A 14226-nucleotide genomic window follows, 5' to 3' on the forward strand; every position below is an offset into this window, starting at 1 on the left:
GGAGATTTGTTACCTTTTGATCCGGAAATTGATAGAACCTTTCATAGAAAAAAACCTCGTAAAGACATCTAGAAAAACAAGAGCACTCAAATATAGTATTTAGACCATTGAAAGATTATGGAGCTACAAAGTCTGTCCAAGAATTATGGCCCATTGTTCAACCAGAGATTCAAGCAAGAAATTTTATGCTTAGACTATCTTTTATTTCAAAAATTCAGCAGGATCAGTTTGGGGGATTTGAGTCGGAGAATCCGTATTCACATCTCATGGAATTCCATAGATATTGTAATATATTAAAATATGAGGGGGTTCCATTTGATACTATACGACTAATGGTTTTCCCTTTCAGTCTTAATGGTGCTGCAAAGAGGTGGTTTAATACCATGAAACCTCGAAGTATCAGAACTTGTGATGAGTTAGAGTTGAGATTTCTGAACAAATATTTTCCTCCACGAAAGATCATACGTTTGAGAAATTAGATTATGCAATTTAGGCAACTTGTCGGAGAGGAATTACATCAAGCTTGGGAAAGATATTCATCTCTTCTATATTCATGTCCGCATCATGGTATCAAGAGATGGTTAATTGTACACTTATTCTATATTGGGCTTTCTTTCCAAAATAAGAGTCAGTTAGATTTGGCATCTAGAGGATCTTTTATGAAGAAAAGTTTGGATGAAGCATATGAAATAATCTATCATATAACATCAAATCTTAATGATTGATCAAAGCAAAATCTATTGACTTTCTCATCAAGTGCATTTGAGGACAATGAAAAAGAAAATGATGAGAAAAATAAACAAAAGTTTGTAGATGATGAAATTCAGAATGGTTTAGAAGAAGACATTACTTTGAATCAAAAGGATTTCAAAGATTTATTCCCTTAGTGTTATAAGTCTTTATTAAAAATGTGTGGAGAAAGGCTTACACTCATGTGTGGAGAAAGTCTAGCATGGCCCCAGCGTAGGTTGCATCGGAGAGTCTACCCAAGCTCTAACACCATTAAGTAGAGAGGTACCTAGGAAGTCTGGTTGCTTTCATGCTCTGATAATCTTTCTTTATGTTTTTGTGGTTGCTGTGGAACTCGAAGGTTTATGGTATGGAGGTAGGGTATTATTGAGTTATCTGGTGTTGTTGGCTAATTTTATGTGTATGAATTGGAGGTGTGAATGTGTGGAGTTCTTGGGCTCATTGTTTGAAGGGGGATTTACTGCATGCTTGTTTCCAAATATGGTGCTGATTTGGAGGTTTCATATTTTGCTGCAAAAGGTGTTGATTCTAGAAATTTATGTGTAAGCTCTAGTGGAGCATATGTTTCTGTGGTACATTATTGAATGGTACAATTTGAAATGGGTGTTGCTGGGCTCTTTGTGGAGTATCAGTTTTTCTTGTGTATCTTATGGAGAGTTGATCTATTTCGGTAATGTGTAAATGGTTCTTGCTTGTTGGAAGGATGGTGCTTTGAGTTGGTATCTTGGTGTTGGGTTATGAATTTTTGAGGGTTGAGTTTGAGGTTTGTAAAGTTTGTAATGTAGTTTTTATTGACAAGTAGCTTGAGTCTTTGTAATAAAGTTTACTAGAAGGTCAGGCTTGCCCCCTTCTAGTAAGGGTTTTTCTTTTTTGCAATAATATTTTAAATCTAACGAAAAAAAGTCCGGTTAAGAGGGAATCCCTGTGACCCCCCCAGTCATATATTCCTAGATTACACAGTCACTCCCTAACAGTAGTACTGGAGTATCCACTTCAATTAGAATTCTCTAACAAGAATTATTCCCTATGTTACTAAGGGCATAATATGTCTAATTGTATGTGTTGGTGCGGGTAGCACTAACGGTCTAACCCAGGTTTTGATGAATGACAAATAGGTTAAGTTAGTTATGTTGTTGTCTGACACTTTGATCAAGTGTGCAGGAAAAGTCCAGACAGGTCGACGGGCTGACCGGATGTCTGGCACAAACTCCAGCTAGGTCGACGGGCTGACCGGATAGCTGGCGAGAAGTCCAAGCGGGTCGACGGGCTGACCGGACGCTTGGCGAGAAGTCCAGCTAGGTCGACGGGCTGACCGGATAGCTGGCGAGAAGTCCAAGCGGGTCGACGGGCTGACCGGACGCTTGGCGAGAAGTCCAGATGGGTCGACGGGCTGATCGGACGTCTGGCAGGTAAGCAAGGTAAGTCACTGGAAGGGAGTGACTGTGAGGACGCGTTCCCGGGAAGGGAACATTAGGCGTCGATCCGGCTTAGATCCATTTCGGATATCTAAGTCGAGATCGTGACTAGATTCCGGTCTCGGAAAGACGGAATCTAAGTCATACTCTTTTTAATTATCTGTTGAACCTTAACTGTGCTGACAATCTGTTTTACAGGATATACATTTGCCTCGGACTAACTTTGTTTTGCAGGAAAAGGGAGTTTTCTGGAACAAGGTGGTCCGGACGCCCGGAGTGTATTCGGGCGCCCGGAGGTCCGGGCGCCCGGAAGGCGAATTCTATCCAGCCGAGTCGTCTCCACGTGGTGCATCATGGTTTGTGCAGCTACGTCAAATTCCAGGCGCCCGGAAGGGATCCAGGTGCCTGGAACAGCATATAAAAGAAGCCCCAGACAGGAGCTTCAGGATGAATCAAACTGAGAACTCTTCTACTGCTGGTCTTGCTGCTCAACGTTCAGTGCGACGCCAACAAAGCTCCGACACTACGCTCCGTTCTTTTCCCTTTTGTCGGTATTTGTTTTCAGTTTTCATTAGCATCTTTTTGTACTTAAATTGTAATTATCCGAATTGCTAGTGAATTGCCCAATGAAAGTACTCAAGGAGTACGGGCCTTCGAGTACGAGTCGTCACAGGCTCCGAACGAAGTAAAACCATTGTGTCTATTTTACTTTTTCCGCTGCGCTTATACTCTGTATTTTCGAATCGATATTCACCCCCCCTCTATCGAATCTAACGGTCCTACAAGTGGTATCAGAGCAGGTACCGCTCTGATTTGGTGCAACCACCAATCAGGCAATTGTTTTTGTTTTTTTTTAATTAATTTTAAAACTGGTGTTTCGTTAACTTAATATTTCACTAATCAATTTAAATTAGTGCAACACGAATCTAGATTTTTTTCTATTTTTTCTCTTCCCGCACTACTAATCCAAGACCAAGTCTTGGGATATTTTTTTTGGTTATTTACCTGTGCACAGAATGTCCCAAAAAGAAGGATTCAGCATAGTGCGACCTCCACTCTTCAATGGGGACGACTTCCCTTACTGGAAGAAGCGCATGGAGGTCTACCTCAAAACAGACTTCGATCAGTGGATGAGCATTACGAAACCTTACAAAATTCCAGTGGACAACGCTGGGAATCTAGTGGATCCTGAAGACTGGACAGCAGATCTCAAGAAAAAAGCGTCAACAGAAAATAAAGCGATCAACACTCTACAGTGCGGATTGACAAGAGAAGAACTGAACAGAGTCGGTCCACACAAAAACGCTAAAGAGCTATGGGACAAGCTGATCAAACTGCACGAGGGAACGAGCGACGCTAAGGTAACAAAATGAGACCTGCTTCTAAATAAAATTTTTAATATAAAAATGCAGGAAGGAGAAACAGCGAATCAACTACACGCGAGGATCAAGGACATCCTCAACGGACTTCATGCAATAGGCCACCAATTGGAGAACAGAGATTTAATAAGGTACGCTTTAAACGCTTTTCCACGTAATAGTTTGTGGGCATCAATAGTGGATGCCTACAAAATTTCTAAGAATCTTTCTAACTTAAAATTAGACGAGCTGTTTTGTGAATTAGAATTACACGAACAAACTAATGGAGCCGAGAAAGGTATAGCACTATTTGCAGGTTCCTCCAAAGAAAAGAAAAGCAAGCCTGAACTTGAAGAAGACTCCGATCAAGATTCTGAAGACGAAGAACACCTGGTGAACTTGGTAAGAAAAATGTTCACCAGGAGAAAGAGGAGCTTCAGCAAAAAGGATCTTCAAAAGATCAGCTCTCCCTCAGAACAAAAGAACGTGACTTGCTACGGCTGCAACAAAAAGGGACATTACAAGAATGAATGTCCAAAACTAAAGTTCGACAAACCAAAACCAACCAAAAAGAAGGCACTCAAAGCAACGTGGGACGACTCCTCGGACGAATCGGAGGAAGAAGAGCAGAAACATCAGAGCCACCTCGCACTGATGGCCCGTGAAGCCGAAACAGATAACGAGTCGGAAGATGAAGACGGGTCTGAACCCGAAACAAGCCACGAGTCCGTACTCGTTTCCGAAGGCCCGAATGAGGTATACTTTAATTTAAACAAAATTTTTTTTAGAATTATTTCCTATTTAAATAGTAAATTAACTAAATTAGAAAATGAAAACAAATCACTTCTTGAGGAAAATCAAAACCTCAAGGAACAATCAAAGAATTCGAATCCAACTCAAGATCTAACACTTGAGGAAGAGAATTTATCATTAAAAAATGAAATAAACAATTTAAAAGAGATGTTAGAAAAATTCACAATAAGATCAAAAAATTTAGACTTAATCCTAAATAATCAAAAAACATGTTATAATAAAACCGAACTAGGATATAAGTCGAATTCAAATAAAACCTTCAAATCATTAATAACCCAATACAAGTCAACCAATCTAGCTTGGGTTCCGAAAGCGTGTTTGACCACGCAAGTAGGACTTAATCAATATTATATACCTAAAGAAAAAATACATTATATAAAATTAAATAAACCAAACCGAAATACAAAATCAAATTTAAAATCTAAACAGTTTAAAAAACAACAAAATTATCACCAAGTTAACTATAACTATAAAAAGAATCGACACAAGCCTAAAACCAAAATCTAAATTAATGGCCAATAATTCAGGGGAGGCTCCAGAATAGCTGACACCTCCAAAACTAACTAACCCGGCAGGGTAATTAGGATTAGTTAAAAAGAGACCAAGTTTAACTTGAATCATGGTACTGGTGAAATTTTTGGATGATAGTACGTTAGGGAAGCTTGAGCATCACATGTCTAGAAAGATATGGCTTCGATCTGGTGCATTTGGCCAAGTGGAACTGACCGAAGCTACCCTTAAACGAATCCTAACCAGTTAGACCAAGATTTAGTACTAAGTTCCGTGGATAGGACTATTCGGAAAACCTCGAAAGGTTGGTTACTTCTAATGATGTCCTTGTGACTCACCAAGCTTAGAAGTTTATCCGAAGAATGCCTATTTGTGGAAACCAAAGCTAAGTCTGAATCTAACACAAGTTAAACCAAAAGTCTGTAATCAAACCAATTTCATCTCACAAAATCATAAGATTCCCTGATTGATAATATAGATCGGGTAAGATGAATAAGGCTTAAATTTTAATTTCAATTTTTTTTAAAAAATTAATTTCAAAATGTTAATTTTAAACTTAAAAATTAATTTCAAAATTTTTAATTTTAACTTAAAAATTAATTTCAAAATTTTTAATTTTAACTTAAAAAAAATTAATTTCAAAATTTTAATTTGAAACTTAAAAATTAATTTCAAAATTTTTAATTTTAAACTTAAATTAATTTTAAAATTTTTAATTTTAACTTAAAAATTAATTTCAAAATTTTAATGTTAAACTTAAAAATTAATTTCAAATTTTTTTCAAAATTTTAATTTTAAACTTAAAAATTAATTTCAAAATTTTTAATTTTAACTTAAAAATTAATTTCAAAATTTTTAATTTTAACTTAAAAAATTAATTTCAAAATTTTAATTTGAAACTTAAAAATTAATTTCAAAATTTTTAATTTTAAAACTTAAATTAATTTCAAAATTTTTAATTTTAACTTAAAAATTAATTTCAAAATTTTTAATTTTAACTTAAAAAAATTAATTTCAAAATTATAATTTTAACTTAAAAATTAATTTCAAAATTTTTAATTTTAACTAAAAAAATTAATTTCAAAATTTTAATTTGAAACTTAAAAATTAATTTCAAAATTTTAATTTTAAACTTATAAATTAATTTCAAATTTTTTTTTTCAAAATTTTTAACTTAAAAATTAATTTCAATTTTTAATTTTAACTTTTAAATTAATTTCAAAATTTTAATTTTAAATTTAAAAATTATTTTTACAATTTTAATTCTAAAACTAAATTTTAATTTCAAAAATTTTATTTTTAAACTTAATTTCAACCTTTAAACTTAACTCCAAACCTAATTTCCAAAAAAAAAAAAAAAAAAAGTCAAAAACCAGGGGCGGGCGCCCCTGGTATTCCCCTCCGGGGCGCCCGGAAGGGGATCCGGGCGCCCCGCCCTAGCAACCCCGGGCGCCCGGAAGGAATCCGGGCGCCCGGAGTCCCCTATAAATAAGGGGCAGCAGGCGCCCCCAACCTTTGCCCCACCAATTCTCACTTTTGCCAAGGTTCACTTTGAACCTCAGTGCGAAAGTACTCTAAATCAACATTTTCTTGCGGTGAAGACGCTGTTGCGATTCAACCGAGGTCGTCAAATCTATATTTTTCGATGGCTCCTCGGTAAATAAAATACTTCCCCTCTCTAACATCTTATTAGAATTTGTCTTCTCAATTTTTTTCTTCTTAGAATATTCTTTTATTTATATACAGTAGGAAACGAACAAATACTGGTGCTGGACCCTCCAATGCTAGTACAGACCCTAGGACGAACTTAGGATTAAGTTTGAGTCCACCATTTATAAGACCATTAGGACTACCTGCATAGATAGATCGTTCTTTCTAAGGTCATGTCCCTCTGCTTTAGAGGTTATAGGCCACTATAACTTAAGGAACCTTGTCGAATGTACCAGTCCAATAAACATAGGTCTGTGTGCCGAATTTTGCAATAACCTAGTAAAAATAGACGATCTCACCTATACCACTAGGGCAGCAGGCACTGATATCGTATTTTCCCCTATGACTATCCGAGAGTTTTTAGAGTTGCGTCCATCTACTTGCTCCTTTTTGTGCTATCCTCCGAGGGATCTACCGTTCGAAGATCCCTACTCACATATTACTCTCGATACGATTTATTCGTATTTTTTCGGGGGAGAGAGAGATCCCACGGTGACACAGTTTAGGTCAGTAGAACTTCGAGTCCAGGACTACGCTCTTTATAGGGTTGTAGTCCTTTGCATTTTACCACTGACTACTCGGGACATCGCTGTGATGCGCCCATTCCATTCGTTCTTACTTTATGCCCTGATTCATAGGTTAGACATTGACATCAACCTACATATCTTCTCCACCATCATCTATTCAGCTGGATTTGTGACTGACAGTCGAGTCCATATACCATTTGGTCACATTTTGACAGCCTATATGTCCTCGTTGCACATTGATGTCACTAGGGGAGACGTTGCCCATATGACCGAGTTCGATGTTATAGCCGCTCGGAACTTTTCCCTAGCCGGCATCCATATAGATAGAGATGACGGGACTATGTCTTGGCGGAGGGGGGCACAACACCAGCCCGATCCAGACGCACAGGTGGACGAGTTCATGCTACCACTATTTCCAAAGGAAGCCGCACCGGCTCCACCACCACCCCCAGCTCGAGCACCACGACACGCTCCCCGCACTCTAGCCGACCGTATGACCGGACTAGAGAGAGCTATGGCGAGTCTCCAGCAGGAGAACTCTGATTTTCATCGGGACATACGGCGAGAGGTTGCCGAGTTACGAGCTGCCGGAGACACCCGACACACTGAGCTGATGGCACTTCTTCGATCCTTGGGATCTGGACCACCCCCTTCATCATCTCAGTAGCCTTAGTGATGACCTACTTTTGTAGCTACACTACTTGTAAAATATTTTGGATTTATCTAGTGGCATTTCAAACTTACATTGAATATGTTCTATCTTAATAGGCTAGGATCTTTCAAAAATACTTTCAAAAATGATTTTACCAACTTATAGGCTAAACTTGTTTGTTTTCAAACTTTCCATTTTTAGACTTTCAAAAACAGTTTTGGCCTTAGACTAGTTTTGAATCCTTAGAAAGCATGTACCCATAGGTCTAGTTCTTGAGCATCTCACCAACACCTTAGGTTTACCTTGCTTGTGTTTGATAAACATAGAAAGGGGTGAGATGCATAGGCCAACTGTCTAGACTTAAGATGCTTATTCCAGTGCATCAGCATAAGTCTGGACGTTAAATACAATTCAGATATTAATCAGCTTAAAGTTCATCAGTCAAGTCAAACACTGACTGGTTATAATTAACTTAATCTGACTAACCAAGTGAAAGCTACTATCTTCTGATAGTTAGTTAGTACCTAATTGGTTAGACAGCTGGTTAGAGTTAAGTATCAAGTTCAGGGGGAGAATTAACTCAAATTTTGTGTGTTTGAAAAATGTTTTTTAAAAACCTAACATATGTTTGAACATTGATTTACAAAAAGTTAAATATTTGAAAAATGTGAAAGTTTAATCCCACCTGATTTTCAAACCTGATTTGAAAAGTTAACTATTTCAAAATTTAGTTCTTATCAAATTAGCCTTAAAAATTAATTTTTGACAAAATTTTTTTTTTCTTGAAAAATTACTTAATTTGTTTTTGGTTTGAAAAATCAAAGTTGAAAAACTTACCTTTTTGAAAAGTAGATAAAAATTTGAAAAACCTATTTTGAAAATTTCCACACGCTTGAGAGTTAAACTTGATTAACTTTAAATTTATACTTTTCAAAACTACTTGTCTCCCCCAAGTCAACTTGACTATTTTTTTAACTTGGTGTTAAAAATTGCACTTTGATCAAGTGTGCAGGAAAAGTCCAGACAGGTCGACGGGCTGACCGGATGTCTGGCACGAAGTCCAGCTAGGTCAACGGGCTGACCGGATAGCTGGCGAGAAGTCCAAGAGGGTCGACGGGCTGACCGGACGCTTGGCGAGAAGTCCAGCTAGGTCGACGGGCTGACCGGATAGCTGGCGAGAAGTCCAAGCGGGTCGACGGGCTGACCGGACGCTTGGTGAGAAGTCCAGACGGGTCGACGGGCTGACCGGACGTCTGGCAGGTAAGCAAGGTAAGTCACTAGAAGGGAGTGACTGTGAGGACGCGTTCCCGGGAAGGGAACATTAGGCGTCGATCCGGCTTAGATCCATTTCGGATATCTAAGTCGAGATCGTGACTAGATTCCGGTCTCGGAAAGACGGAATCTATGTCATACTCTTTTTAATTATCTGTTGAACCTTAACTGTGCTGACAATCTGTTTTGCAGGATATACATTTGCCTCGGACTAACTTTGTTTTGCAGGAAAAGGGAGTTTTCTGGAACAAGGTGGTCCGGGCGCCCGGAGTGGAACCGGGCGCCCGGAGGTCCGGGCGCCCGGAAGGGATCCGGGCACCCGGAAGGGATCCGGGCACCCGGAAGGCGAATTCTATCCAGCCGAGTCGTCGCCACGTGGAGCATCATGGTTTGTGCAGCTACGTCACATTCCAGGCGCCCGGAAGGGATCCAGGCACCTGGAACAGCATATAAAAGAAGCCCCAGACAGGAGCTTTAGGATGAATCAAACTGAGAACTCTTCTACTGCTGGTCTTGCTGCTCAACGTTCAGTGCGACGCCAACAAAGCTCCGACACTACGCTCCGTTCTTTTCCCTTTTGTCGGTATTTGTTTTCAGTTTTCATTAGCATCTTTTTGTACTTAAATTGTAATTATCCGAATTGCTAGTGAATTGCCCAACGAAAGTACTCAAGGAGTACGGGCCTTCGAGTACGAGTCGTCACAGGCTCCGAACGAAGTAAAACCATTGTGTCTATTTTACTTTTTCCGCTGCGCTTATACTCTGTATTTTCGAATCAATATTCACCCCCCCTCTATCGAATCTAACGGTCCTACAGTATGGGTGTCCTCTATCACTAAAGATCCCCTGGTTATGCAGTCTAGTAGCAACCTTAATATAGAGGCAAATCCCTCACGTTTACATGAATTGACCTCACACACATTTAGTTAAACACATACAAGGTATAATACACATAGAATATAATATAAACACTTCATAGCATAGGAAAATATTCAAATACATAGTTCATTCACATCCTAAAGAATCTACTCCATAGCAAAAGAGAAACAACCAAGTGATGATAAATATAGTATCTATAACTCAATACATAGAGACAGAGAGAGAAGAGAATGCTTATCCTTGAAGCGTAGCACCCTTGGAAGTGTTCCCTTGCTTTGGAGGTGGACAGATTGGTGAAAATCTATGAGGATGAAGCCTAGGGCTCCCCCAAGGGGGAGAACCCTTCCCTAAGATCCAAGATGGATCCAAGATTCATGAAAAGGGGAGAAACCCCCCTTTTATAGCTCTAGACATGGCCCTTGCTTGGGCCATGACACGACCATGTGAATCCACACGACCAAGGTCTGCTTGGACTCTAGTCTGGTGGCATGGCCGTGTGGATCCACACAGCCTAACTCTTCTTCTTCTCTGGAATTGTGGCATGGTCGTGTGAATTCCACACCGCCATGACTTGACCCTTGCATTGCCCTTCATGGTTGTATCTCATGAAAACGTCTTTTAGGCCATAAAGATATGGTTTTCTCTAGTTGAAGTCTTAGTAAAGTTGTATATCTTGAAGTCATCTACATTTTGATATAAATAATAGTTCATAACTCTAACCAAGAAAAAAATTATGGTTATTTTACTTTTAGTCTACAGTAGAGAAAATTTCACATGGTCGTGCCCTTTTTTAGACACGACCGTGTGAAATCCACATGACCGTGGCATGGGAAAATCTTAGTTTTCACATGGTCGTGTGTGTTCCACACGGGTCGGACACTTTGGAGACTCTAGACTCTCTTTTAGCTTCATTTTCCATCAAATTTCTTTTGTTAGGAACATGCACGTGTCAAGAAACATGGCTAGAGTGTATTCCTTGATTGCATCTCCAATTGGAAGGTTTTTTTAAAGCCTTTTCCTTCATTTATGTTTCATGTGAGCATGCTCATTCCTCTAACTTCATGTTTTAAGACTTTTTTCTTCATGTTTGCTCTAAAAATATGTCCTATCAATCAAAATAAGTAAAGAGTGTATAATCTATACATATCACAACCCATACTTAAATCTTTGCTTGTCCTTAAGAAAAAATTGCATCTAAACTCATGTGGTTAAATAGTGCATCAAAATCTTTAACAAGTTTGTCTAATCCTATCAAATGATTTCATTGGTGTACAAGATATAAAAGTTATTTGAGTATGGCCTAAGTCATAGTTCTGCGTGCTCAGAATAATAGTGGCATAAATTTGTCATCAAGTATCAATCCCTAAGCCTAGTCAAGTCGTCATAAAATTATATTTCTTATGCTTTCGGTGATAGGCACTTACCAGCCACACACATGGTTCATATCTCTAAAACTACACAAGGCCTCAAAGAACTACTCAGAATCAAGAGAAATATAATATTTATTTTCCCAGTAGCCTAACTCGGTCTCAAAGGGGTAAATTGTTAGTTTCCACTCACGACAACTATTTTTTTATCCCTTATTCATATGATTTGTTTCTCTTTTTTTTTTGGCGTTTTAAAAATGTAACACTAACACATATGCAAATATACAAATGCAAATGCAGGGATTTTGATTTTTCTAAGTGAGTTGCCATGATCCAAGATCATCCAGTAACCAAAATGTAATTAAAATGTCACATTAGAAATATAAGTACTAGTCCAATTCTATAAATCATGACTATTTCAGAGTTATCTATCTACAAAATAAGGCAAAGTGTGAAGAGATCTTAAAACAAGGTCAATACTTAAACTCTTATAGTAAAAATATTGCTCACTTCTTGCTATCATAAATACAAAAAGATAGATGAATAAACATAGTAGCATCATAAATAACCAATAAATCACATGAAATCAGAATAAGTGTGTTAGTATTTTACATTAAGAAACAAACAATCATGATGTAATGAATGATGCAACTAGTAAAATTTTATTATGCAAAAAGAAATGTGCAAAAACTAAGGAATATGTAAACACTACACTAAACCCAAACATCCCCCAGACATAAACATTTTATTGTCCCAATGAAAACTAGAAATATAATATAGAGAAGATTTTAAAGTAAGAGAAGTTACCAAATGATTGCTCCAAGGCTATGCCATATGCTTGGAAATACTCCTCTATCTAATGCTCATATTCCTCGACAACTTTGAATCTTATAAAGTAAAGAGAGACAAGAAAAATTAAGTAGAGAATTTGAGCTTATTATGAAGAAAGAAATGAAAACAAGAAAGAACTAAAGACATAAAGAAAACAAGAAAGAAGAACTTGGGTTGCCTCTCAAGAAGTGCTTGTTTAAGGTCATTAACTCAACCACCTCATTAGATTCATCGAAATCTCGCTCTTGGAAGGGTAAGATATTTCAACACCCTCTTACCAAGGGATTTTATTATGGAGAGAGATTTCAACATAGGTGCTATAATGTGAAGTAACTCTCTCTCTCTCTCTCCATCTTCATCTTCTTAAAAGTTCTTTCAATTGGTCAAAGACGGTTCAGACTAAGCTTCCAATTTCTAACCCAAGTGAACTCTGCACAGCCAAAAGAAAAGCAAATCTCCCATAGCATGTTATATAAGATAGAACCATAATCATATCAAGATAAGATGAATAAGTAATAAAAACTAAATCACATCCAATAAAGTCAATGATGGGTATCTCTATAAAGTTATTCAAAAGATCATAAGAAATATTAACCTTACTTTATTGAGAGATACCTGAAAGTTCTAAACATGTGGATGTGACTTCTTCAAAATCAATTGATGGTTCTAGCTTTGGCTTAGGTGGTTGGTACAACCAAAGGTGGTGATTCTTGGGACTCTGCTATCTTTGCAAAAGTCCCTACGCATAGATCCACAACTTGTTCAAGTCTTGCAACTCTCATAATCTCAGAAGGTTGTGTCGATAAAGGGGGTGATTCTTGAAATGTTGCTTCCACAACACAGCTCCCTACACTTCCTTCCATATCAATAACATCATCACATATTGTGAAGAACATCCCAACATCAAAATCTTCAGTAGGAGAATCAAATACAGGAGGATCAATAACTTCACTTGCAGTTTTAAGTGGATCTACCTCATCACATTCATCAACTAAAAATTTAATATCATTATATGGATCTGAAAACACGCTAACCATTGCATTAACAATACACTCCTCATCTTATACACATCAAGAAATCTGCACTCAAACGTATTAGAATCATAGAATTTTCCAAAATCTTTATTTCTATTGGCCTCAACTACCCCTTGTGGAAAAGGAATCCTAAGCGGAGATCCTGGGAATGATTGAGCTTGTGACTGAGGTTTAACTTGCTTGTCTAGTGATAGTGTGATCAACTGTTGAGGGAAAGATACTTGTGGCCTTTGGACACTTTCTAAAGTAATGAAACTGAGTTTTTTTAATTTTCTATTGTTCTTCTCCTCAATTCTATATAAGTCCTTCTCTAGAAATTCTTCATGATTCATGCTACTTCTCAATTTAATATCATTATACTGTTCATTAGACCTTGTCTGTGTCGGAGGGAGGTGATATTGAACCATTTTGAAATTATGCTATCGATATTTGTCTCCAACTATTTGAACCCCTTATTTCGTGACTTGTGATTTTCCAAAATCTTGGAACGTTGAACTACATTTTGTGTGACATGCTCTTTTTTCTTTCATGGCTTGCACTTCTGAAGTTCTTGGGGGAAATTCCATCCAATTTTTATCTGATCATTCTTGGAGATTCAATGTCACTTGATCAATTAATGTATATGCTTCATCCATACTTTTTTCATAAAAGAACCTTCAGCTAATGAATCCAAGAAATACTTATCTAAGAAAGAAATTTTCCTATAGAATATGTGCAGAGTCAGTCATTTTTCTAAGCCATGATGAGGGCACTGTCTTTGTAGACTCTAGAATCTATCCCATGCTTCAAATAATGATTCTCTATTTGCTTGAGCAAAATTTATGATGCAATTCCTCATGTAAACCGTTCTTCTTGGAGTGAAAAAGTAATTCAAAAATTGCTGCTCTAATTATTCCCAACCTATAATTGTTTGAGGACAGAGGGAATATAGCCAAGTCCTTGCTTTATCCTTGATACTAAAAGGAAATACCATCAATTGAACTGCATCCGTTGACACTCCTTCGCAGTTTACCATATTACAATATTCTATGAATGTGTCAAGGTGTAGGTATGGGTTTTCTGATACTTCTCCTCTAAATTTATGACCTTGTATCTTGATAATTAACTC

General features: G+C 37.5%; 1 non-coding gene across 1 annotated transcript; it reads left to right on the top strand.

The window, feature by feature from the left end:
* Nucleotides 1-13852: 13852 nt before the first annotated feature.
* On the top strand, nt 13853-13958 carry LOC122033140. The gene has a single exon (XR_006126393.1). It is a non-coding gene; the product is annotated as a small nucleolar RNA R71 (small nucleolar RNA).
* The last annotated feature ends 268 nt before the right edge of the window (nt 13959-14226 follow it).

The sequence above is a fragment of the Zingiber officinale genome, chromosome 11A, assembly GCF_018446385.1.
Source record: "Zingiber officinale cultivar Zhangliang chromosome 11A, Zo_v1.1, whole genome shotgun sequence".
NCBI classification, from domain to species: Eukaryota; Viridiplantae; Streptophyta; class Magnoliopsida; order Zingiberales; family Zingiberaceae; genus Zingiber; species Zingiber officinale.